This window comes from Felis catus, chromosome E2, assembly GCF_018350175.1.
Source record: "Felis catus isolate Fca126 chromosome E2, F.catus_Fca126_mat1.0, whole genome shotgun sequence".
In the NCBI taxonomy this organism is placed as follows: domain Eukaryota; kingdom Metazoa; phylum Chordata; class Mammalia; order Carnivora; family Felidae; genus Felis; species Felis catus.
The window spans coordinates 6,047,890-6,070,182 of record NC_058382.1 but is presented as its reverse complement, the minus strand read 5'-3'; the positions used below and the strand labels follow the sequence as shown (position 1 = coordinate 6,070,182).

The 22,293-nt window shown below is 43.4% G+C and overlaps 1 long non-coding RNA gene and 1 pseudogene across 1 annotated transcript; both read left to right on the top strand.

The window, feature by feature from the left end:
* The first annotated feature begins 735 nt into the window (after positions 1 to 735).
* Positions 736 to 3,716, top strand: LOC109494592. The gene is made up of 2 exons (XR_002738394.2): positions 736 to 797; positions 1,109 to 3,716. It is a non-coding gene; the product is annotated as an uncharacterized LOC109494592 (long non-coding RNA).
* FELCATV1R-PS31 (vomeronasal 1 receptor felCatV1R-ps31 pseudogene) lies at positions 14,250 to 14,768 on the top strand (annotated as a pseudogene).

The window sequence follows — 22,293 nt, the reverse complement described above, 5'->3', positions numbered from 1 at the left end:
CAATTTATCAGGAGAGGGGGTTAATGATGGCAGAAGGACGGACTAAAAAAAATAAGCAGGAGATAATTGACCTGCTTACGGCCTTATGGCTTCCTGCCAAGCTGGCCATTATCCACTGCCAAGGGCACCAGAAAACTGATAACGTGGTAGCTAGAGGTAATCGAAAGGCTGACCAGGCAGCCAAGGCAGTAGCCCTTACATCAGTTCCCACCATGACCATACAACTACCGGACCCGGGAGACCCAGTTTTACCAGACCAGCCCAAATACTCCCAGGAGGATTTACAGTGGATCAAGAAACTCCCCATGGCCCAGAAAATAAAGGGATGGTGGTATACACCTAACAAGAAGCTTGTGCTGACAGACCGGCTCGGAGTCTCAGTATTAGAGCACATGCATTGGTCTACTCACATGGGGGCCAGAAAATTAAAAGACTTAATCCGACATGCCAGAATCAAGATTCACCAACAGGACACCAAAATAGAGCAAGTTGTATCTGCCTACAAGACTGGCCAACTCGCCAATGTGAGAGCCACATCAAATAAAAAAGGAACCAGGCTCAGAGGCACCAGACCGGGAGCCCAATGGGAGGTTGACTTCACTGAAGTTAAACCAGGAAAGTATGGTTATAAATATCTTTTGGTATTTACAGACACCTTCTCTGGCTGGGTGGAGGCATACCCAACCAAGCATGAAACGGCTCAGACGGTGGCTAAGAAGCTACTAGAAGACATCTTACCCAGGTGTGGTTTTCCTGCCATGATAGGATCAGACAATGGACCAGCTTTTATCTCGCAGGTAACACAGGCAGTAGCCAAGGCTATGGGGGCAAATTGGAAATTACATTGTGCTTATAGGCCCCAGAGCTCAGGACAGGTAGAAAGAATGAATAGAACCCTAAAAGAGACCCTTACCAAATTAACCATGGAGACTGGTGGGGACTGGGTGACTCTCCTACCGTACGCCCTTTACCGGGTTAGGAACACTCCTTACACCCTGGGTTTTGCTCCCTATGAGATCATGTTTGGCAGGCCACCCCCTATTATTCCCAACCTTTGAGCTGAACTTCTTGCTGAGTTTAAAGATCAAGAACTTTTTCTTTCCTTGAGAGGGCTCCAGAAGGTGCACGAGGACATTTGGCCGCACCTCTGTGCCATCTATGAGGCCGGCCCAACCCCGACACATCACCAGTACAGGCCGGGAGACTGGGTCTACGTCAAGAGGCACCACCGAGAGACCCTCGAGCCTGCTGGAAGGGACCCTACAACGTGGCGCTGACAACCCCCACCACTCTCAAAGTAGACGGCAGCGCGACCGGGGTCCATCACACCCACGTTCAGCCAGTGGACCCCTCCTCGATCTGGAAGGACTTCATCACACAATGGGCCATCAATCGGGACCAACACAACCCGCTCAAGCTACAGCGCATTCAACCCACCTGATATTGGTAACTCTGTTAACTCTGCTTGTCATTGCTCATGCTGCCAGGAGTCCCCACACCCCCCAAAACATTACCTAGCAGATCATAGACACCAGCTCAGGGACAATACTTAATCAGACATCCCAGACCCACCCTAGAGACACATGGTTCCCGGAATTACGAGTAGACTTAGAAAGCCTGTTTCCCCCTTATACCGGCCACCCCAGGGTTGATACCACAGGGTTCAGGCGATAAGACTTTCACTTCTATGTCTGTCCTGGTGGAAAAGACCGTGGGGACACTTGCGGGGATGCGGCAGACTACTTCTGCGCCTCTTGGTCATGTGTCACCACTGGACACATCTGGTGGCACCGGAGATCTCATCGTGGTAACGCAGCCTGGTGGCCCCCGACCACCGTATGTCTTGGGCCATGGTAATCCTGTGTCAATATCTTTCACAGAACAAGGAAAAAAGGCAACAGGGAGGGAAGCTGGAAAAACCTGGGGGTCAGGCTTTATGACAAGGTCAGACTTGGGACTCGAGATAAAGGAATGTTATTTACCCTCCGAATGCAAGGAACCCCCCCTTGCCCAGCAGTCCCCCACAGGGGTAGGACCCAACCAAGTACTAGTTCCCCGACCTGCCCCCGCCCAGACGGCAACGCCCAGAAACACCCAGCCTCCGGCTATACGGCCCTCCACATCCCCTGTCCCTACCGGAGCGTCACCCACATCTTCTGCCCCGGGTCACAACTTACTCTCTGATACAGACCCCCTATGGAGCTCGGTTGTCAGAGCATACCAGGTACTAAACACTTCTAGGCCCAACCTGACCAAGTCCTGTTGGCTCTGTCTAGATGTGTGGCCCCCATATTACGAAGATATTGCCATTAAAGGCAATTATACAACAGCCTCCAACTCTAAGTCCTGCAGATGGCAGCAGGCTACTGCAAGACTAACCCTCCAGGCAATAACAGGACAGGGCACTTGCATAGGCCACGTGCCCCCCGGGCAGTCACATCTCTGTAGTGAAACCCTAACAGTCCCCAGGGAGACAGTGTATCTACTTCCCCCCAAAAATGCATGGTGGGCCTGTTCCAGAGGCCTCGCTCCCTGTGTCCACTCCCAAGTCCTTAACTCCTCGAAGGAAGGCTTCTGAATACTCGTGCAGTTGATCCTCAAGCTAGTGTACCATTTGGGGGGGAAAAATACTTAACAGGTTAGGCTCTACTAACCCCCGAAGTAAAAGAGAGCCTATTAGAACCCTAACTCTGGCTGCGCTCTTGGGACTGGGATTAGCGGGGGCAGGGACTGGAATATCCTCACTGGTCATCCAGGACAAAAACTCCGGAACCCTAAGGGCAGCCATTGACTTAGACATAGAAAGAATTGAGAAATCAATTTCTCATTTACAGGTATCCCTTAATTCCTTATCAGAAGTAGTACTCCAAAACAGAAGGGGATTAGACTTATTATTCATGCAACAAGGAGGACTATGTGCAGCCCTAGGGGAAGAATGTTTCTTCTATGTTGATCACTCGGGGGTCGTAAAAGAATCTATGGCCCTCATAAGAGAAGGGCTGCAAAAACAAAAGTTAGAGAACAATCTCAGTCCTGGTACGAGTCTTTGTTCAACTGGTCTCCCTGGTTAACTACCCTCATCTCGGCCCTTGCCAGATCCCTTGCCATCCTGCTCCTACTAGTAACCCTCGGACCCTGTATCATCAACAAGCTGGTCCAGTTTGTCAATCAACAAGCTGGTCCAGTTTATCAGGGACCTCGTGGGGGCCATCCAACTAATGGTCCTCCACGCTCAGTACAAGCCCCTAGTAACAGAAGAAGACAAAATAGAAATGCAGCCCGTCCCATGATTGGGTCTGTAAGCTACATGACAAGGGGGGAATGAAAGAGCGGACTTAGGCCGGTGGACTCCATTTTGTTCTGTGTCCTCCATCTTGAGTGACTATGTCCCCGACATGGCCCCCTTTTCCAGGAAAACCGCGGAAAGAAATTCCCTCTCACCTGCTAAAACCCCCTCCCCTTGAGTAACTTCCCACTTACCCGTTCAAACTTCCCATTCAAACCACACCCGGCAACCTGCGCAACAGGACTCTGATCCTTCCTCAGCCAATTGGCTAAGGCCACGACCATCACCCCACCAACTGCCCCTAGACCCCTATAAAACCTTTGTGCTTTTGAAACTCGCTCTCTCTCTCTCCGGCATCTCACCGCTGCATCAGTGCAGGTAGGAGATTGAACTTGAGCTAGCTCGAATAAAGGCTCCTTGCTTTTGCATCGGACTTGGCTCCCTGGTGGTCTTTGGGGATCGCGAATTCTGGGCGTGAATTCTGGGCACATGAGTTTGGGATCACCAATTCACCTTTAGAATAATACTGACTCACCAACATTTCTCAAGACAAACCTCTCTTGCGAATAAAGGTCAGAGAGAAACTTCTCTTAGCGTTGATTGATACAGGGGCTGATGTAACTGTTATGGACTTCTCACTGGGCTACTGTCCCTACAGCCACCCTAGTTGGAGTTGGAGGCACCCAGGCTTCCTGACAGTCTCACCTTATGCAAATGTTTAGGGCCTGATGATCAAATAGCCTACATACAGCCCTATGTGATGAATATCCCTATCAATTTATGGGGAAGAGACTTGTTGAGTGAATGGAATATTCAGCTTAAAACAAGTTTTTTCCTAGCCACTGCTCAAATTTAGCCCCTTCCATTAAAATGGGAAACTAACCCGTATGGGTTGAGCAGTGGCCAATAAAAGTGGACCGATTGATTCATCTCCAACAATTAGTAGATGAACAGTTAAATAATGGGCATATAGAGCCTAGGAGTAGCCCTTGGAATACTCCTGTCTTTTGTGTTCCTAAAAAAAAAAAATGGCAAATGGCGACTTCTTCATGATCTCAGAGCTATTAATGCAGTAATTGAGCCTTTTGGCCCCTTGTAGCTAGGAAACCCCTTTCCCTCAACATTGTCTCAAAATTGGCCGATTCTTATTATTGATTTCAAACATTGCTTTTTCACAATCCCCTCAGCTAAACAAGATAGAAATTTGCCTCTACCATTCCTGTTCTTAATCACTGCAGGCCAACACCCTGTTACCATTGGAAAGTCCTTCCCCAAGGGATGCTTAATTAATAGCCCAACTATGTGCCAGTTTTACGTCAGTGAAGCATTAGAGCCGATTAGACGTGGTTTCCTTCTTTGATCATTTATCAGTATACGGAGGATATCCTTTTTTGTGCCCAGCATCAACAACCTTTAGATGAGTTCTTTGCCATTCTCCCCAACCTACAACACCAACAGGGTTTAAAAATAGGCCCTGAAAAAGTACAAAGGTCGGCTCCTTTTTCTTACTTGGGGCTGCAAATGTTTAATACTCAAATTCGTCCCTTCATTCAGATCATTCCTAAGGATTCGTACTCTTAATGATGTACAAAAATTTGGGGGCACCATTACCTGAGTTCGTCCTCCTGGGCATTACTAATGTCCATCTGACCTAACACTGCTTTCTGGTGATCCTAACTTAACATCACCACGCCAGCTCACCCCAGTAGCAAAGAAGGAGCTGGATGATATTCAGTCCATTCTCACCTCTCGTAGTTATGATAGGCAAGATCCCAACCTTCCTCTGCAGCTATAATAGTCTTAATACGAAGGATTTTTCTACCACACTAATTGGGCAAGCCGCTATTAAAGTTCTAAAAATAGAATGGCTCTTCACTCCCATTAGTCTTAGACATACTCTCATCCCCCCCTCGTATTCAACATAGCACAATTAATCCAAAAGGGACATCGGAGATTCTGGGAATTGTTAGGTCAGGACCCTGCAAACATCACTTGCCACCTCGCAGCACTTTCTTCGACAAGGCCATCTCTCATTTGCTAGAGCTGCACCTGGCTCTTGCCTACTATGTGGGCAATATATTTTATGGGCTCCCCTCTGACCCTTGTTTTAAGATTCACCAGGAGAGTAACATTGTTCCTGAGGGAGTCGTGCTAAAACAACCTATTATGAATGCCCTCATGGTGTTACAGATGTCTCAGGGAAAACTCACAAGGCTTCTTGCCTTTGGAGAGTTGGGGAAAACTGGGAACATATTTCTTATACTGGACCCAGCTTTCCCCAGCATTTAGAATTACGAGCCATGTTATTAGCAATAGAAACTTTCCCCCAGCCTTTAAACATTGTTTCTGACTCTCAATATGCAGTGCATTTAATGGAAAATTTTCCTTTTCATATTCTTCACCTCCCCTCAGACCCTGCCTTTGCTATACTTCGCCAAAGTATTCAATTAGCCCTAATATCCCGCACCTCCACGCTTTTTTTCCATTCACATTCATTCCCATATCTCTTCCTGAGCCCATTGTTGAAGGCAATGCCTTAGTTGACAACATTGTTTCTCAAGAATCTTATCCTCTTTATGAGAGCCTCCCATAAGCTTTACCATCAAAACTGGCTAGCTCTAAGCGAACAATTGAACCTTACTGTGAATGAGGCCAAATAAATCATTCACTCCTGCTCAGACTGTCAATTCCTTCCCAGCAGGAACAAGCTGCAAGCCTAATGAGATTTGGCAGACTGATTGTTACAGTTTACCCTGCATTTGGTAAACCTAAGTATATCCATGCATTTATAGATACTTACTTGGGTTTTATTTTTGTCTCAGCTCATACAAAAGAAAACACCAAAGCGGTATTCAATATCTGCATGCTATTGCAGCCTGGGGCTTCTGCCGCACAATTAAGACAGATAATGGCCCAGCCTACGTCTCTTCCTGATTTCGTGAGTTCTGTGCCTTATAGAATATCCAACATATTACGGGCATTCCTTCTAACCCACAAGACCAAGCAATTTACAGAACAAGCACATAGCACACTAAAAAACATGTTAAAAAAACAAAAACAAAAAACAAAAAAGGGCAACATACCCGTGGCTGTCTACATTACAATCTCAATTTCTTGACCACGTTATGATTAGTCTTGATTTTTTATAAAATTTTTTTTAATTTTTTTTAACGTTTATTTTTGAGACAGAGAGAGACAGAGCATGAATGGGGGAGGGGCAGAGAGAGAGGGAGACACAGAATCAGTAGCAGACTCCAGGCTCTGAGCCATCAGCCCAGAGCCCGACGCGGGACTCGAACTCACGGACCGTGAGATCGTGACCTGAGCTGAAGTCGGAGGCTTAACCGACTGAGCCACCCAGGCGCCCCTATAAAATTTTTTTTAATGTTTATTTTTAAGACAGAGAGAGACAGAGCATGAACGTGGGAGTGTTAGAGAAAGGGAGACACAGAATCCGAAGCAGGCTCCAGGCTCTGAGCTCTCAGCACAGAGCCCAACGCGGGGCTTGGACTCAGACTGCGAGATCATGACCCAAACTGAAGTCAGATGCTCAACCGACTGAGCCACCCAGGCGCCCCTACTCTTGATTTTTTAAATCTTGACCCTTAAGGACTTACTGCAGCTGAACAGCATTCGTCAAAACCAGATAAACCCTTTCACCCTCTGGTGCTGTACAAACCCCCCAAAGGGGGGCTCATATGGTCCCAGCCCACTAAATTTCTCACCTGGGGTAGAGAATATGCTTGTGTTCTTTCAGATTCTGAACTTTTTCAAGATGGAAGAAGCCTCTTCATGGACTCCTCATCCAGAAGCCACTCTACAAACGCCAAGTCCTTGCCCCTGATATAACATGAGGAAGCCTTAAACGCCTGTCTAACTAGGCCGACATCCTCTTATGACACAATGATATTGCATATACTTCTAATTCACAGCTGATGGCCATGATTTCTGTCATTAACCAAAATTCAATTTGTGTAACCCTGACTCTACTCCTTGCCCTCATTTGTTCAGGCCAAGCTCAATATTCATATTGGGCTCATCTTAACCCACCTATATTTGATAACACTCCTAGACCGGGATATTTCTATTAGCAATAATGACACTGAGTTCATGGGAGGAGCCAATCTTAATCTGCCCTTCCAAACGAAACAAGGGCATTGGCTTTATATGCCAAGACCTCAGTGGTGGCTTACTTCAGCACCTCCTATGTGTGTTACTAAACTTAGCAACTTATCTGCTTGTCTTAAAAAATCAACTGGCTTTTGCATGTACAGCCCAAAACCTCTACAAGGCCAGACAGTTTTACCTTTTTCTCAGCCACAAGTTCTGATATACCTCAAACAAAACAAAACAAAAACAAAAACAAACAAACAAACAAACAAAAACCCGAGCATCTCTCACACTCCTAATGTTATAGCTTGCTCTAGTCTCAAATATTCAAACCACCCATGGAATAATACTCCTTGGACAACTTGTTATGGAGAGTCAGAGCATAATCTTTACTGGAAAAATTGGACCATTGACAGGGGTCCTAGAGGATATCTTGAAACAAAATAGACTAATGAGACCATATCTTAGCAGGGAGAATATTTTTTGAAAAGAAGGAAGCTTGACTGGCCCTATAATTTCTGCACATAAAGTGAAATGAAAAGGACCTTAGCTTGTTAATCTTTGGAAGCTAGGTCTTCCCTTCTTCACTTGTACTATTAGCCATGGAAAAATTTATGTATATCAGCATACTAACCTAATTTGGGCCTCCCTGCACAACTGTCAATTTGCATGGACCACTATTTGTGTCCCTTCTCCCTACATTCTCTTTGCTACCTCTACCTCCCAGATCTGACAACTAGGAAATAATGACAGCTCTACCTCCCAGGGCTGGATTGTATCCTGCATAAGAATGACAACATCACCCAATTAAATATCTCCTCCTTATTAGTACTTAGCATGTCTCAGCCTGGGTTCCTGTTAATAGCTCTGAGCCCTATATGCATCTGTCAGGACTAAGTGTGCTTTCCAGGTTCAACACTGGTGCTCTACTGAAAGGCAAAAAAGATTTGTTGGCCTGTTAATCATGGGCATCCTAGCGGCAGTAGGCGTTATGCCTCTGCCACTGTAGCTGGAATCAGCCTGCATCACACTATCCAGACAGCCCATGTCCTTAATAAATTTACGGTCAATACTACCAAAGAATTTGTAAGCCAAACTTCTATTGATAGACAAGTTTTGGCCCGCCTCGAAACTCTTGGGGCTGCAGTGGAATTTATTGGAAAAAGACAGGAGGCCTTGTTCCTCCGTTCTAAACTGCCCTGTGACCCTAACTACCAGCATATCTGCATGACTGCATTCCTTATAATCACTCCCAAGCTTGGGATGCTGTCCAGACGCACCTTCGCAGTGTCTTTTCTTCCTACCTCTCCGACACCAAAGAAAATTTAGATATGACATTGTGCCAACAGCTACAATATGCAGAAGATAAGCTTAAAAATGAATGGGCTGATTCCTGGGCAATGTGGCCTGACTTAAATCCTTTCTCACCGATCTCAAATTCTGGATAACTCTGGAAAGCAGAATGCTTTTACTATGCCTCGTTTTAGGTCTTTGCAGAATCACTTTGCAGGCCATCCAAAAGCAAAAGAAGGACCAGGAGCTTGTCGTGATGGTCCTCAAACACAAAACTAGAAGAACCAAGAAAAACAAAAAAGGGGAAGCTGTGGGGAATAAGCTTAGCAGTTTCCTGGGCTTGTACCAAAGGGTTAACAAGGCAAAAAGAATTACAAAGCCATAGGATGCTCACACCCAAGTTTGGGCAAACAAGATTAGGCAAATAAGGAAAGACTGGGGGTGGGGGTGGGGCAAAGGCCCCCAATACAAAGGTATATGAGGTAAACAAGATTAGGTATTCAGGGCAAAAGTGTCCCCCAATCTAGTACTATAGCAGAAAGCTGCTTTCATGGGAAGGAAGGACCAAATTAAGTAAACAGGTAAATAGGGCTGTAGACCAAAGAGCAGGGGGTGAAGGTGCCCAGAGCAGAGCTGATTAACAAAAGAAAAGGTGCTTTGTTAACCCTGAGGTTACTTGCTCTGTCTTATCCCATTAGGCTAGCTATGATAAACAGAGGTCCTGCCTCGTGTTTGCTATAAATGCAACCAGGATTTTGTTTTGTATTAACCCAAACCCCTAACCCCACATATCTTCAAGACCCCCTTTCCCTCAGGTCCATGAGTTAATGTTCATGTCTTTGTGCACATCCATTACCATGTTTGTAAGCCTTCTGATCCAAATAAAAACGGAGCAAGGGCCCTTATTCTGGGCTCTTGTCTTTTCCAAGACGTTAGCCACCTCTTGCTTTTAATCCTGCATCCGTTTTTTTTTTTAATTTTTTTTTTTTTACATTTATTATTTTGAGAGACAGAGACAGAGCACTAGTCATGGAGGGATAGAGAGAGAGGGAGACACAGAATCCAAAGCAGGCTCCAGGCTCTGAGCTGTCACCACAGAGCCCAATGATGGGATCGAACTCACAAACCGTGAGATCATGACCTGAGCCAAAGTCAGACGTTCAACTGAGCCACCCAGGCTCCCTTACATCTGCTGTCTTGCTGGTCAAGAGAGAACTTTAGACTTAGAGTCTACAACACAATGTGACTGGCAACCTGACAAAATTTGTGTCACTTCCTTACAATATGTCTCTACACCTCTGGGATTTAGTTAAAAGAAAGAAAGAAAGAAAGAAAGAAAGAAAGAAAGAAAGAAAGAAAACAAAAACACCTACAAGGAGCTTTTTCCACCAATTTACAATCTGAGATTAATACTCTGTCTTCCCAGCTGCATCAACAACTGTTCGATATCCAAGAGGAAACAGATACAAGTTGAACACGAGTTACCTGACAATGTGAAATGGTTGAATCCAACCAACTGGTTCCATGGCCTCAATTTACATATTTGGATTATTGGAGCTCTTTGCTGGTCAATCTTTTTTGCATTTCTTGTAGCCCTGTGCATGATCTGCACCATAGTGGCCTCAAGACATCATGAACGACGACTGACTGCCCTCCTCAACTCCCACGAACAAAAAGATTCTTCAAACAAAAGAGGGGATATGTGGGAAATCAAATAGCTATGTCCTGGGTTAGGAGATTATAGGGAATGCATTGCACAAGAGAACACTGCTTTCTGGCCTTGCTGATAACAGCTGGTCAGTATCTAGTTAATGCATATCTAGGGGTTGGGTCCTGCCTGTGCTTTTGAATTCCTTAGAGCATGTTAGCTATGGAATATCTTGTCTCGTTCTCCATCCTGCTTTCTGCATCTGCTCTTTTGTAGTTGTGAGAACATCTTGTTTTTCTGCATGCTTTATATATGTTCTTACAGCCCACCACCATACTGGGTGATGTTTCCCTATAATGTAAGAGTATATAATGCCTAATAAGTACAGGAGCTTGAGAGTAGCTATGGGAGACTTCCCTTAGCCTCCCTCTCACCTCTTGACTTGCATGGAATCTTGAGTAACCGTTTCTGCCGCCCTTGGCTTTGCTGGACAAAGCCAAAAGCCAAACCTACAGCTCTGCTCTTCTCTTCTCTTCTCTTCTCTTCTCTTCTCTCTCTCTCTCTCTCTTTCTCTATCTCTCTGCCTCAAAATAAACTTTTTAAAAAGTGTTTCTTGATTTGTCTCTTTTTTCCCCCTTTGCTTGTTTGCTTTGTTTCTTAAATTCCACACAGGGTGAAATCATATCGTATTTGTCTTTCTCTGACAGACCTATTTCGCTTAGCATTATACTCTCTAGCTCCATCCATGGGGTTGTAAATGGCAAGACTTTTTTTTATGGCTGAATAATATACCATTGTATGTGTGTGTGTGTGTGTGTGTATATATATATATATATATACACACACACACACACACACACACGTACACACACATACAGTATCTTCCTTATGCATTCATCTATCGATGGACACCTGGGCTGCTGCCATAATTTGGCTATTGTAAATAATGCTAAGAACATAGGGGTGCATGTATCCTTTTGAATTAGTATTTTTGTAATGTTTGGGTAAATACCGAGTAGTATGATTACAGGATTGTAGGGTAGCTCTATTTTTAACTTTCTGAGGAACCTTTATACTCTTTTCCACGGTGGCTGTACCAGTTTGCATTCCCACCAACAGTGCAAGAGGGTTCCTTTTTTTCTTCATCCTTGCCCACACTTGTTCTAAGATACAGTATTTTTCCACCATGACCCCAAAGCACATATCAGTTGGCAGTAGATACAGGTGTCATAGCCAATGAGAAAAAAATATTATACATAATTTTCTATGTACTTCTATATAAGTAAGTGCTGGAGGACAGATAGTATATTACAATGTTAAGTAATCCAAAACAAGCTTATCTGATGAATAATCTAAATAAATCAGAGTCCGGAATTGCAAAACAAATATAGCATTGAGAAAATGAAGAATTTACTAAAACAGTGTTTACCAAATGAAATTTTATAAATATCTGTTATAATCTATATCCATGAATTATAGGTATTTTACAATATTAACAAGTGGCACATGCCAGTTACATTGCATGAAACATGATGAAAGACCATCATCTGTAAATCATAATAAAGTATTCTAGGGGTACCTGGATGGCTCAGTCAGTTAAGCATCCAACTTCAGCTCAGGTCATGATTTCATGGTTTGTCAGTTTGAGCCCCAGATGAGGCTCTCTGCTGTCAGCACAGAGCCCACTTCAGATCTCTGTCCCCCCCTCTCTCTGCCCCCACCACCCACCTCACACAGCACACTCTCTCTCCAAAATAAACATTAAAAAAAATATTCTAGTAACCCTTGATAAAATCAGTAGTAAATAATAAGTAGCCATATTCTACAAAATTATACTCTGTGGAGTTCTAAACATTCCCCCTTAAAAAATGAAAGATCTCTATTTTACAAAGACCACACAATATGAAAACTGGAAAATATGTTGAGGTCACGGACTTCTGAAATAACAGGTCAGGAAAATACATTATAAGGGAACTGGAGAAAGAAGTCCGAAGTCACAATTGTTATTTCATGCCTGCATTTATATAATAACTAATGGATAGAGCAATTCCCTATCTATGCAGTGCCCTTTAGTTTTCCAGTTCATTAGCCCCAAGTATATTTAATTCAGATTTATGCTCTGAAAAGTTATTAACTAAGGTCACAGACAAAAGTTTGAAAATGAATTGCAAAATGAAAATATACAGATATAATGCAAAAGGATATCTCAGGATAAACATGAAAGTTGAAATCTCTTATTAAACAAAAGCAATTTTCAGTCTACTATAGAACATGCAAAATTCAGTGCATCAAACAGCACTAATTTGTTTTTAAAAACTTGAGCTAGATTAGCAGCATTTTTCAAATAATGGCAGTAACTCACAAGGTTGATATGTACAAAGATGCCTGCTCTGTCTCTATAAAACCTAGTACTAGAAGTCCTAGCCATAACACATACCACACACACACACCCAAAAAGAAGAGAGATGAAAGGTACTCAAATAGAAAAAGGAGAATAGAAAAAGCATAATTATCTCTGTCCACAGCAAGCATGATCTTATATGTAGAAAATCCTGTAGATTACACACACACACACACACACACACACACACACACACAACACACACACCACAAAACCAAAACTTAAAATTGCCAAGAACTGATGAATGAATACAGAAAAGTTGCGAGATATAAAACCAACATGCAAAAGTCAATTGTGTTGTTATACGTTATCCATGAGGAATCCAAAAGTCCATTGAGAAAACAATTTCATTTACAATAGCATAAAAAAGGATAAAATAAGTTTAATTTTAGCCTAGGAAGGGTATATTTGTATACTCTTAACTAAAAACACTGCAGAAAAAGTGAGAGAAGACACAAATAAATGCAAAGATACTCCAAGTTCATGCATTGGAAGACAATATTGTCAAGATGTCAATACTATCCAAAGCAATCAACAGATTCAGTGCAATCCCTAGTAAAATCTTTTCATGAAATACATAATCCCACCCTAAGATTCATAGGGTATCTCAAGGAACCCTGCATAGCAAAAGCAAACTTAAAAAGAACCACGTTGAAGGTCTCACACTTCCTCATTTCAAAATTAATTAAACCTAATCAAAACAGTGTGGTACTGGCATAAAGACACAGAGACAAGTGAAATAGGATACAGACATCAGAAATACATTTTTGTGTATATAGTAAATGATGTTCCACAAGAGTATCAAGACCACTCAATGGAGGAAAGGCAGTCTGTTCAACAAAAGATGTTGAAGAAAACTGGATCTCCACGTGCAAAAGAAAAAAAATGTAGTTGGTCCGTTATTTTATACCATATACAAAAATTAGCTCAAAGTGGATCAGAGACCTAAACTATTCAGACATAAAACTAAAATTTCTAGAGGGACGGGTCTGGGATTTCCCTTGTCCCTCAAACACAGCTGTACTGAGGTCAGAACACTTAGCACACCCAGGAAATCAGTCTGCAGAGTGACAGAAAAATCTCCATAGGTGGGCAGAGACAGCTTGGCAGGGCAGAGGTGTGTGTTTTCGAATTGCGGTAGATAAGTAGCGGACAGCATAGGCACAAGAGGGGAAGGGACTCCTTCTGTGGAAAGGCAAAAGGAAGAGAAAGAAATTCTGTGTAAGTGTGGCATTGTGCTTGGACAAGAGAAAAACCTTTCCAGAACACAGACAGGAACAAAAAATACGGAGAGAGCCAGTTTCTACTTTGCAAACAGCCTTAGAAGCTAAAGATCAGAGTTTCAGGGGTGCACGACTTTCTCCCGACCTGAGCGGTTGCTGTGTGCATGGGCCTAGTGGTGAGGGGAGCCAGCCCCAGGGAAGGGGTAGTGATCTCAGGCGCGCACTGGGAGACAACAGTCCCTTCCCTCCAGTACTGTAGGAAGACGGTTTATTGTCCCCTTGAATATAATGCGAAATATTGTTCCTTTTCATCTAACTGACAAAAGGAATAACATAAACATCACAAAGAAAATAGATCAGGACTACTGTTACGCGATATCTTCCGACAAAATCGCACAGTCATTCTATGTGCCATTGCTATTATCCCATGATGGTTTCTGTTTGGGGCTCATGCTCTGGGCCAGCGGCTCCATGGTTTTCATCCTGCACAGCCACAAGCAGCGGGTCCAATACATTCGTAGGAACAATCTCTCCCCTAGGTCCTCCCCTGAGAGCAGAGCCACCCGAAGCATCCTTGTGCTGGCGTCCTTCTTCCTTTCTTTATGGATGCTGTCCTCTATCTTCCACATTTGTCAGTTTTTTTTTTTTGTCAGTTTTTAACAACCCCAGTCTGTTGGGAACACTTCTAAACTACTCACTACGTGTTTTCCTACTCTCAGCCCCTACATTTTCATGAGCTATGACCCCAGAGTGTCCACCCTCTACTTTGCCTGGATAAGGAAACAAAACCCCCTAAACTTACCATAAATATGTAAGTTATATGCCTATTCACAGTGGTTATTTATTAACTCCTTTCAATGTACAAGCACATTTATGAAATATTCACATTACGAGAGGGGGTAAACAAGACAAACTGAGCTTCTCCTAAATAAGCAACATCCAGAGCAATTATAAATGAAATGTGGTATAGTTATCAACATACAGTTGCGCCTCCTTATCCAAAGTCTCACTCTGCAGTTTGAGTTCCATGTGGTCAACGGCAGCCCACGAGCAGTCAATCCTCCTTCCGATTTATGGTCAGAAGCCCCATAGCAGCCTAGCGCTAAATCACAAGCCTACCTCATTCCCCTCACTTCATCTCATCACGTAGACATTTTATTGTCTCACATCATCATAAGAAGTGTGAGGACAGCACAGTATTTTGAGAGGGGGAGAGAGAGGGAGAGGGAGAGACCATATTGACAGTATTATTACAGTATATTGTTATAATTTTTTATTACTTGTTGTGAATCTCTTACCATGCCTAACTCCTAAGTTAAACTATACCATAGATATGTGTAGAAAAAACATCGTATGTATAGGGTTCAGTACAATCTGCAGTTTCAAGCATCCACTGGGTCTGGAACATGTCCCGAGTGGATAAGGGAAGACTGTGATATATTTCTTTGTATAGATTGCCAGATAACTATTTTTTCCATCAAATAATATTGGATAATTGCACATTCAGGAACATGGAAATAATTCTTATTCCAGTAGCTGCAAACAGCTTTTTCTTTAAATTCTTTTCAAAAAAAAAATTTTTTTTAAACATTTATTCATTTTGGAGAGTGAGAGAGACAGAGTGTGAGCAGGGCAGGGGCAGAGAGGGAGACACAGAATCCGAAGTAGGCTCCAGACTCCGAGCTGTCAGCAGAGAGCCCAACAGGGGCTCGAACTCACGGACTGCGAGATCATGACCTGAGCTGAGCTGAAGTTGGACGCTCAACCGACTGAGCCACCCAGGCGCCCCTTTAAATTCTTTATCTGATATTTATTTTACCATGCTGGTTGATTAATTGGTTAAAGTTGTATGCAATGTATTTTCTTTTTTCTGCTATAATCCTTATGTTTTAGCTCTATCTCTTAAAACATGTACAAATGTATATAGAACAACGTTTGATTTTTCCAAGAACAATTCACCTTTTTACATTTGATATAATGATGCATATTTTTAGGATTTGCCTTACATATATGTTGTGGGCTCCCAATGACATGTTTTACTTTCTTATTCTAGCTTTACTTTTCTTGTGTTTTTATATTTTTTTTTAATATTTAGGAGACAGAGAGAGAGTTGGAGAGAGAGAGAGAGAGAGAGAATCCCAAACAGGTTCACTGCTGTCAGCACAGAACCCAATGTGGGCTCAATTTCATGAACCATGAGATCCTGACCCAAGCCAAAATCAAATGCCAGACATTAACTGACTGAACCACCCAGACACCCCTCTTGTGTTAATTTTTAAGTTATTGTACAATTTATCCTTTTTCTTTAGAGGTTATAATATTCCCTATCTCTTTGTCTTTAACCCAGACATTACAACAGACTTTTAGGTTTATTTATTTGAAGTTTATTTATTTATTTTGAGAGACAGAGATGGGGGAGAGGCAGAAAGAGAGGGAAAAAGAGGGAATCCCAAGCAGGCTCTGCACCATCAGCACAGAGTCCAACGTGGGGCTCAAACCCATGAACCAGAAGATCATGACCTGAGCCAAAACAAAGAGTCAGACATTTAACCGACTGAGCCACCCAGGCGCCCCCACAGCATTCTTTTAAAAACTAACCACAGTGTAAAGTTATTTAATATCCTTAAACTCTACCTGGGAAATATAAAGACATTTCAAAACTAACATATTTGCATCTTCCCAGCTTTTGAACATTTCTTTGCAATGATAAGCCTTGTATCTCCCACCCAGAGATTCATGCCTTCTCCCAGCATCCATGAAACTGACAGGTAACTTGTTGGTTTGCAAATAGGATAAAATGGAAAACTCTCCATGCTTCTTGACAGTTTTGGTAAGGGGAATGATAGAGGAGGGAGAGAGATTTTCTGGAAGAGAAAATGACAAGGCCCTTCATGGGGCTGGTTAGGGGATGGGAGAAAGTCTCCTGAAACAGGCAGCAAGTGCTCTTCACCGACGTGGGTAAAGTTGCAGAAGAGCCTCCACATCCTCTATGGTGAGGAGGCTGGCGGGTGAGCGGCAGGACTGAACCAAGCAGCCTGTAGGAGCTTTGTTTATTTACCACCTGGCAGGAGGGAAAGCAAAGCCCCCAAACTTGAGGTAAAACTTGGAATGAATCAAAATACAGTAAAAACTTGGTTTGCGAGCATAATTCGTTCTGGAAACATGCTTATACTCCCAAAAGCAGTCGGATATCAAAGTAAATTTCTCCATAAGAAACAATGGAAATATAGATGATTGGCTCCACAACCCCAAAATATTCATATAAAAATGAATACTGTCATAGAATACAAAATAATAAAGAAAATACAAAATATAAAGAAAAATAAACAAATTAACCTGCGCTTACCTTTGAAAACCTTTGTGACTGGTACAAAGGAGACAAGGAAGAGAAGGGTTACTGTGTGGGATGATTTTCACTATCACTAACGGGATCAATGCTTTCTATTGGCTCAATGGAATCTTTTTCTGCATGGGGGCCATTGTATACACTTGCACGGATGTTCACTAAGTACAGTATTAATAAACTCTTGTCATATGTGGGGAGTACACTTAAGAATTCCCTGAGCTTGCACCAGTGGGTTAACAAGGCTTAGGGAAGAAAGCCGCATCCACAAGATCAAAGTGCCGGAGCACATGTAGAGGTGGAAAGCCACCGCAGCAGGATGAAAACACCCAGGACTAATCATTAAGTAAAACAAAGCATACATCAGAGAGCCACTACAGGGCGAAAACACCCAGAGCTAGTTAGCAAGAAAAAAATGTCTTGTTAACCCTGAGGTAGCATGCTCTATTTGTCTCAGCCCCTAAAAAAGTTAAGAGAAACAGACACAGTGCCTGGTGTCTGCAGTAAAGGGCTGTCTGCTCGGCGCTGAGATTTTGATTTGTTTTGACCCTAACACCACATACCTTCAAAACCCCTTTCCTCTCACACACACAACTTAATGATCACTGTTTTATTGTCTCTTTCTGCACGTCCATCATGTATGTAAACCTTCTGATCCTAATAAATATGGAGCAAAGACACTCAGGGATCCGGTCTCCTCCCAGACATTAGCCTCTCTCATATTCAATTCTGCACCTGCTTTCTGGCTGGACAAGAGGGGACTCCAGACTCAAAGCCTGCAACAGTCATAAGTCGACTGGACATTTGGCCTCTTTCCATAATTTGGCTATTATTGATAGAGCTGCTATAAACATTGGGTTGCACCTGCCCCTTAGAATCTGTAGTTTTAGATCCTTTGGATAAATACCTAGTAGTGCAATTTCTGGACTGATTTCTTTTATAACCCAGAACCTCTGGCAGAAGGAGGGTTCCTCCACCTGAGGGCCCCCCTCGGGGCTTTGACTTTATGGGCTCCCTCTCAATACTACTAGCTACACTGCCTTCGGAAGTCAATTATTATCTTGCTACTTAGCTTTTACCAAAACTGACGCTTAACTAGAGAGGCTTTTTGGCTCCCCAACCTGAAATTCCCACTTTAAAGTAGGTCAACTTGAACTACATCACTAACAAGTTTGAAGGGTGCCCAAATCCTTGACAAATAGAAGCGTAATATTCGAGAACAAAACCAGACTAAAAAAAAAAAAAAAAGAAAGAAAGAAAGAAAGAAAGAACAAAACCAGACTGCCCCAGGAACGTCTCAATAATATCGGAAACGACTGAGAGAGAGAGCTCTCTTTGGTGTAAATGATATGCCCCCTTCAGGCACAGGAAGGAGAGTCTTATGGAAACTTGCCATTACAACAACCTTCCCTCCTGAACACACAGTGACTTGAATTTCAGGGGTGAGGGGATCCATTCGTCTTGTTGCTGTTCAAGACAAGTCTGGTATAAAAGCACCCTTTGCTTCTTAAAACTGCCACCTACCGCCCTGAGTGGTCTGCCCCTTTCTTCAACTCTCCCTGCCCTCAGTACAAGGGCTTGTTTCAGATTTCACCAGGGAAGATCCAGAGAAAGTTTCAAACTGAGAGCCGTTTACATCCAACCATCATATCTCAAAACAGAAACTCATGGATGGTTCTCCATGAAGCCCACCTGTCACTTCCTCGAAAGAGCACTTTCTTGGCTGCCCTTTTGGAAGATGAGAAGTTAATGATGTGGGAAACAAAGGCAAATGAAAACTTTCCTTACAACTTACAACCTCTGAACAAGTCCTTGAGACAGGCAGAGTGACCTTCTGCTGAGAACTCAACTCCTCCATGAGGACACTTTGCTAAGGGCAAAGGCAATCTTAGCCTGGCCCCCCAGGATCCCAGAAATCTCCTATAATTAATCAAAATTCCTTTGGAAACTTCCCTTAGCTCTACCCCCAAAAGATATAGGCTGGCAATCATACTCCAAGCTTATGGCCCTGTGTTACACATTTGAGGGGTCTCATGACTCAGGTTTTACTACACAGTAATAAACGACCTTTTCCTAAGAGTAGCTAGCCCCTCAAGGTCCTGGAAACCTCGTTTCCAAAATTCCTTAGAGACTTACTCTATCCCCAACCCCCTCCCAACCCGAAGGCATATCTCCAGTCACTCTTCGCAGCTCCAGTGCAGCAATTCCTGCTACAGGTCCTGCCCCTGTGCTTTAATAAAACCACCTTTTTGTACCAAAGATGTCTCAAGAATTCTTTCTGGGCTGGTGGCTCCAAACCCCAACACTTCAAACCCCACCAGTGACTTGCAGGAAGCACCACTAGGAGTCTCACTTTGTTGGGGGAACAACATGCATTTATTCACCAGAGTGGTTCTTACTGAGCATCTCCTCTGGGCTCACACATGTGTTAGTCAAGGGGCACTGTGAACAGGGCTCTGACTGGAATCTCACATGTGTGTGCAACACCCAGGACTCACTCACATAAATGACTGGATATTGGCGAATATAGATAAGGAGTCACCTTCCTGAGTGTGGACCATGGTGGGTAAACCTAATGGAGGAGAGGGGAGTAGGAAGGGGATGCAGACCAGCGGTTCTGAAGGATCTTTGATCATCTGTTCACTTGTGCTCCTGTAGTTGGGTGGTTTTTACCTAATGAATGTGGAGCTCATAAAGGGCCTCCAGGAATGGACAACCAAATACTGAAAGGGATTCGCGTACCACAGATTCTATCCTGAAAGACAGAATCCTTTCAGCAAATGTTAAGCCCTTTGCTTCACTTTTTCTGTGTCCAGGTATCAGGATCAGAGAATATTTTTGAAAACTCCCCCCACCCCCAGTTGTTAATTACTGAAAATACAATTACAAGTTTGTAGTTATTTCCAAAGACTGTTGCAGCTTTTAGGAAAAACTCGTCCTTTCTCCCTGGAGGCAGACAGGATGTCCCATGGAGGGAGTAGGAAATATCTGTGGGACTGGGAATGAAACTCTGCTATCTTATCCTATTTTCTGGTCCCCCGAGAAATTTTTCTACCCCAAAAAGAAGGGTTCCCCATTTTCAGACGCCTGGCCTGCAGCATCATTAAATTATGAGTAGAGATATTTAGCCAAAGTTCCTGGGAAGGATTTTCAAAGAGATACAAGTAAAAGGAAGAACACCATGACAATAATTTGCATTAGAAACCACCGGATGTTTTTCGTTCTTTTGGTTGTTGTTCACTATTAATTTGGAAGTGTAGGGGAGTTGGAAATTCTTTAGCATAATTTATAACATTGATCTCTCCCCCCAACCTCTAGTAGGGATATAAAGGACGAACAACATCCATCAGAAAAATATAAAACGATCTCCTACAAATAAAAGCACATGGATCAGTTGGGTCAATGGGCAGATTCTAGAAGGCTGGGATTAGCCCGTGCCGCTTACTCATTTTAATGGCATTGGGTGGTTACATTTTTCTGCACCTATTTTTTGCTGAATGTGCAGTAATCACCTGTGGTTGCTTTTTTAAATTAAGAAACATAAAAGGAGCTCAAATTAATTCTTTGGGTTTTTTTTTTCCTAAAAAATAAACCTACAATTTGATGTCCACTATCTAGTACTCCCCATATTCAAGTCAGGGATGAGAGGCATAACTGTGGACAACCCTTACCACACACACACGCCCAAATACAAATACATTTCTATATAAATGACAACACATGTATATGCAAAAAATATATTCGGATACAGGCATATACCCTCACATCTTCCTCTGTAACTCACGCGGACCATACTCACACATTCCCATTCACATTAATAAAGCCACACACATGCCATCAATTGTGTATCTTGATGATATGGTTCTATACAGGAAGGGGAGATATATTGTAAAACATTGGCCCATGGGATTAATGGAGGCTGAGAAATCCCAAAACCTGGGGGCCTGGGCGGTTCAGGTTATAATCTCGCAGTTCGTGAGTTCGAGCCCCACATCTTTATCGCTGCTGTCAGCGCAGAGCTTGCTTCAGATCCTCTGTCCCTCTCTCTCTGCACCTCTCCCACTTGTGCAGTCTCTCAAAAATAAATAAAAACAGTTAAAAAATTAAAAAATTTTATTTTTGAGACAGAGAGAGACAGAGCATGAACAGGGGAAGGGCAGAGAGAGAGGGAGACAAAGAATCTGAAACAGGCTCCAGGCTCTGAGCTGTCAGCACAGAGCCCGACATGGGGCTTGAACCCACAAACCGTGAGACCATGACCTGAGCTGAAGTCGGACACTTAACTGACTGAGCCACCCAGGTGCCCCAACATTAAAAAAATTTTTAATAAAGATCCCCAAATTTGTCGTTGGTAATCTGGAGACGCTACCTCTCCAAGTCCAAATGCAAGAGAAAACCTGTGTCCTGGCTCAAAGGCACAGAGAACAGGTTTCCTTTACTCAACATACTTGTTCTGTTCAGGCCCTCGAGGAATTGGGGAGGGGAATCGGCTTTAATCTACGGATTCAAATGTCAATCTCATCACACACCCTCACAGACACACAGAATGATGTTTAACTCACTATGGGGACACCCCATGCACCGGGCAGGCTGACACATAAAACTGCCCATCACAGCACTTAAGGCCACAGCCGTCCTGCCGCTCAGAGAGCTGTGTGGTGATGGGGCAGAGTGTGCAGAGAGGAGGCCGCTGGGTCCCGGGCGACTTCCTAGAACACCTGTCACGTCTGAACGGCAGCCCCTAGACATCCTATTACAGGAGATGGTAAACCTCCTACGGATCCGGTCACCATGTTCCAGCTGCTCCTTCCTCCACAATCCTAACTGCCTGTGCTTCTGACCAACGGGTCATGGATTTGAGGTTCCAAACGCCACCCCCCACCCGCCTTGGGTTTGATGAACTTGCTAGAGCTGCTGACAGAGCTCAGGAAAATAGCTCACACACTAGATTAGGTGTTCATTGTTAGAGCAGAGAACTCGGGAATAGGC